This window comes from Chelon labrosus, assembly GCF_963514085.1.
Source record: "Chelon labrosus genome assembly, chromosome: 16".
Taxonomy (NCBI): Eukaryota; Metazoa; Chordata; class Actinopteri; order Mugiliformes; family Mugilidae; genus Chelon; species Chelon labrosus.
Genome location: NC_140349.1, coordinates 21,037,825 through 21,043,824, shown reverse-complemented (window position 1 = coordinate 21,043,824; position 6,000 = coordinate 21,037,825).

The following is a 6,000-nucleotide window of genomic DNA, read 5'->3' as shown; positions in this document are numbered from 1 at the left end:
TACTACTGGGGCGGCACAGTGGCGAGGTGGTTAGCACTGATGCCTCACAGTGAGAAGGTCCCGGGTTTGAATCCATGGGCCGACTGGGCCTTTCTGTGTGGAGTTTGCATGTTCTCCCTGTGTCTGCGTGGGTTCTCTCCGGGTACTCCGGCCTCCTCCCACTGTCCAAAACGTAGGTGTGAGTGTGAGTGTGAATGGTTGTCTGTCTCCTGCAATAGACTGGCGACCTGTCCAGGGTGTACCCCGCCTCTCGCCCGATGACAGCTGGGATAGGCTCCAGCAGACCCCATGACCCTAAACAGGAATAAGCAGTTACAGAAGATGAATGAATGTGTGGATTCACTTATTTAAATACAATACTTGCTAACAAGAGTGTAACAAGGTTATTTAAGGCATGGAATGCAATAATAAGTCATTTAAAACTTGTCGGTAAAACAAAAAACATGACACGCCTGGCATGCCCACAGTTGACCCATTCAGGTTCACAAAAAAAGTCCCTATTTCTTCCTCGAAGCGATATACTCATTTTAGTATGATCAAGTTGTTTTTGAGCAATGATATGTCACAACAAAATGTCACAGATGTTCACAGAGCTTCAGGGAATCTTTCAAACACTCTAAATAGTTCACTGATCTAAACCCCACAGATGGACTGTCCCACAGTCTCAAAGCCGGGGATGAAAATGCTGAGTCACAGCAGGTCTCTGAACTTGTTCTAATGTCCTAAACCAGAATAAAGTGCATTACATTAGTTAATACAATAATAAAAAAGTGAATGATCTGTCAAGCTGTTCCTAATTTAGAAGCAAACATTGAGTTTGAAGCAAGAGATCCCATATGGGGTTGAAAAGGGCTGATTTGGTATAATTTAACAACGTATGAGTTGTAATGTTGTAAAATGGCATTAAAAAAACTTGTTGCCATGATATGTACTATTCATACAGTATGTTTTTATGATTGCTATTCTGATTACAAATAATGAACAATAATATATTCTATAAGTAGACTTAAGAATTAATTGAATCCTAGAATACATCCTTGAGGAACTCCACAGGTCAGAGGATGCAAACAATGTGTAATTGGATAAATTAAATATTTTTTTTGCTATTTTTTAAAGATTGTCCCTGCTAGAAATGAATATTCTTGGACCTGAAGGCCTCAGGTTTCGATAGATAAACAGACCTTTCAGGATGGCTCTGACAGTTCCATTGGATTTAACAGTGGAAAATGGTCTAGTGAAAACATTTAGTCGGTGACAGTTAAGGAGATTGACAGCAAGTGATTCGGCCTTTCTTGTTGTGTAATTTCTGTGCAGGCTGCTGAGCACCAGCCCTACATCAGTTGAGTTAAGTAAGTGTAACCAAAACATTATTTAATCCCCCCTTCTCAATGTATGGAAAAGACCAACGCTGTCAAGAAACGAGAGGGGAGGGGAGTGGTTGAGCAAACGCAATCTGCTATAAATTAGGTCATCTTATTTAATTGCCTGTCGGGTATCTTTTTTCAATTTGCTTATTGCTTCCACTCGGTCCGAGCTTGACAGTGCCTTCATTCTTTGTCTAGGGATAGATCACAAGGCTACAAACACACATGCTCGCACACATTCACACACACAACACTTATGACATCACCCGAGCAGTGATGGGGCGGAGACTGGCAGCGTAAGCCTGGCATGGTGCACACACACACACACACACACACACACAACACAGTAGGACAGCGCAACTCCTCGCTCTAGATAAGCTCTCTGTCAGACAGCTCAGCTTGGCATCACTCTCTCCCAATAAGATGAAACGAGCATTAGAATTGACCTTGTTCTCATGGAGACCAAGTCACAACATTTTGTGCTGCCACCTCTGCAGTCTGGCATGTTTGGCCTTTCCTTAAACCCCATCTCTCGCGTCTTCGACAGAGTTTTCTTTATAAAGATATGCTGAGATGAAAGGGACAGCTTTTCCCCACCCCTGAATCTTTCAGCAGTCCCTTCTTAATTGGTTATCTTCAGCAGCAGACTCGGAGGGAGGACCTCCCCCCGTCCCTGAACCATCTCATCAATATGTTCTCTGCACAGTAATAGGTCAGTGAATTCAATATCAGCCATAGTCTGTTTTTTATAGACTTACTTGACCATAGTATATTGTGCATAACTATAAACTGCAAGTATTTACTGTCACTGTTGAACCCTCATTGTGGTGCCATCTCAAAGTAACACCATAACATAGTCACACTTGGAAGAACAGATTGCATTGAAGAGGTGTTCAGCAGGCAAGCGCATCTCTGTCAACACATTTGGCTACACTGAGTCACCGCTGTCTCTGAGAGAACCGGCAAATTTAAGAAGTGACGCTCCTCGCTCTGACTCAGTATATTACTCCCTTGTAGAGAGAAATTTAGAATAATCACAATCTGACAACGTACAACTGTACTAACAGGATATTGTCTTTATGTACAGTGCTTGTGCAGCTTGGCCTATAAATATTGAACAAAAAAAACAAAAAAGTGATGTATGACATTGTTTGATTGGCCCGGCAAATCCTTTACAGTGCATAATCAGTTACCAATGGAGTAGTTTCAGACAGGCTTTCCACCACAAAAAAACAACAAAAAAACAACAACAACACGCAGCTAAGTTAGTTTGTTGGTTTGGTGTGCTAAGTGGCATGGAATATGATAATACCTGTAATGAGGCATGAGCAGTTCAAGTGCAAGCTCAGTGAAGAGACTTTGAAGAGACTAAAAGTCTGAGATAATACACCAGCATAAACTGGACGGAGCTTTGCATGCAGACATCTGCCCTGCATGAGTAGACATTGCTATGATAATATCCGGATAACACTAATCGCCCAGATTGGGATTATGATTATCACTCGCTTGAAAAACCTCTATATCCTACCTAGAGTAATCTAACGGTGTCCAGGCCGTCCGAGTTTTGGCCAATGGTTAAGAATTGAACATATGTGATAGGACCTTTCCTGTAGCCACAGTGTGTGTGTTATAAATCAATAATAAGTATCATTCTAGTTAAACTAATTTCATCGCGCAGGACAGAAATTAGATTTGCAGTTCTCTATTACATCTCCACTGACATCCAGTGTTTGCTGCAGCCTTTAGCAGAGCTTCTCTTCAGTTTTTTTTGTCAGTCCCGATGAGATTTCCCCCACCACCTCGACTCCCTCCATCCTTCTCATCCCTTTGTTTGGCTCGCCGTCTTTCTCTGTCCCGGGGCTGACATCACTGTCCCGGAGGAGCCCTGTGATGGTAACAAGCTCTGATTCAGCACATAGTAGTCCCGTCTGTGCCTCCACCCTGCACCTCTTTGCAGTCAGCAGTTGGTCCCTATCTATACTGTATCTCTCTCCTCATATCTCTTTTTATCCTAGTTGCCCTCCTCCTTTCAACATGCCCACCCCCATGACCCCATCCCTGCGGCCTTAAACAAGCTCCGGGGCTCAGACTGCTTTTACAGAGCTGAAAACAACCTCTTCCATGTGGGCTCTTATTTTACCATCGGCTATGCTGAAGACAACTACAGTACATTACTGGGAACATCAGGGCTACACCGAAATAAAATATTTATCCGAAGTCTGAATTTGGAGGAGAACATCAAAGTATTACCTTCTAAAATCTCACATTCATTCATTCATTCATTTTCTGTAACCACTTGTCCTCTGGAGGGTCATGGGGGGGGGGGGGGGGGGGTGCTGGAGCCTATCCCAGCTGTCACTGGGCGAGAGGCGGGGTACAGCAGGATAAAACCTCACATGCAACAAAGAAACATAAAGCCTAGAGAAATGGTATCACAACTATACCACACTAACCTGAGTGAGTTCATTAGGGTGCAAGCATGTCATATATATAATAAAAAAACATTAACTTCTATATTTTCAGATTAGTATGGTGCAATAAATGATTTCATGCTCTTTATCAATTATGAATTACACATATAGTTAACATGTAGGAAAACATGTTTCCTTGGTTTCCTTCTACTGTTAGTTGCTTAACTCATGTTGTAGTATTTAAAGGGAGTCCTGCTGTAGATACATTAATATACGAGCATCAGATGGCCCACGCTGATATTACAAAAAAAAACTCTTTCGACCCTCTGGCATTCTAGTCTTTATGCTAAGCTATGCTAATTATCTCCAGCTCCATATTTAATGCACTGGCACAGCTGTGATGTCGGTCTTGTCATTTATTTCTATGAAAAATATGAAAATCCTGATGGGAACAGTTTCCTACATGTAATGTAGTTCTAGAAAAGAACTGACAGAGAGAACGTTCAGCTACATCAAGCCATGGGACTAAAGTTTGCGAAGGTTCTCAGTCATCCAGGTCCTAAACCGAACATCCCACCCATCAGAAACTCACATGACTAGGGTCTGTAATGACCAGATACTTACCTGTAGTTGGAGGAAACTGTTATCCCATTATCAGCCAAAGACTCCAGTATCAAGGTGTGAATGGGAGTGAAACGTTTTGGGGACAATTGTGCAAACTGTTTTGGAGATCGATGGCAGAAACTTTTAAATCCAGCTGCCCTCGTATCAGCTTGTTTTATATATATATATATATATATATATATTTTTTTTTTTTTTAATAAATTTAATTAAAAAAAACTCATAAAAAAAACTCATACAATGTATGGGGCCAAAATAACTAATCTTAATCTTCTTAACATATGAATTTGATCACAATCAGCAATTTTATCAGTGTTTTCTTGCTCTATGTTCAACTTCCAGTTCATTAAACAAGTATTCATTGTGTAATTGAATACTGTCAATTGACAAGATAATGTCAATTGACGAGAGACTCTATGGTTACAGTTGGATTAATATCTCTACTCCACAGACCAGATTCATCAATATATTACAGTGTTCATGATGGTAGATTTTACAAGTGGGTTGTTGTACCACACTCCATTACTTCTTAAAAGTATTACTGGTTACAACGTATCAGCGTGCATTTTAAAAAAATTCACAGTAAACCTTAGTCAAAGATTTGTTAACTCACTCAGGATAACACTCAATAGCTGTGTTAAAGCAGAGTTGTGTATGTCTGCTTTTAAAACTTGCTGATGAGGCAAAGCCAACGTAACGCCATTATCCTCTGCTAGCATGCATTATTAATCCAGCCATTTAAAGCTAATATCAGATCGCGATCCTTGTTTTACTGCTCTTTGACAGCCTCTCACACAACAACTGACAAACTACTATGCAAAGACCCAAACTGTTGTTCTTTCTGGGTTTGTGGAACAAACGGGGTGATCCATCTCAGCCTCTGCTCGCAGCTTCAGCAGGTGTGAGTCCCATCTGTTGGGCCTCATTAGGGAAAAACCCCAAAGCAAGTGTATTGTGTGCAGACTGAGGCAACAAAGCAGTGGGAGGTCAACGCCTATGCGGAAAGGCTTGTTATGTTTCAGTAAAAGCAATGTGGAGACCAAAGAATTAGATAATGGAACTGCAACTGATCTAGGGCTGTGAATGGGTCTGGGTGTGGAATTTGAATAATAGTGTTTAGGCAGGTAGGTGCAAGCTTGTCTAAAAGGCATTCACTATTTCAACTCTTATCACCTATGTATACCTTGTACTATGCTCTTAAAGATCCAACACAAGTCAAAAACAGAAGAACTGAGCAGATTGCTACAATGCCATCGCATTTGTCGTCATTTTGCATTGACAGTGCCTTCATTTATTTGTCGTTGTTTGGTATTCGGTATTCAAGAATTCAGCCCCTTTACTTACTTTACTTTATTTTGTTGTAGATTTAATTTTAAGTTCATATGATCTGTGCATTGAATACAAAACAGTTGTGTTCCCAGAGCACTCGACAGTGTTTCACATGTCCAGTAGGAGGGTCCTTTGTCAGGAAAGGTGACCAAGAACCCAAGTCACTCTAATAGAACTTCAGAAGTCCTCTGTATAGATGGGAGAGGCCACAAGCAAGACCTCAACAGCTCTTTATCAACCAGGACTTCATGGTAGCGCAGATGGATGGAAGACAG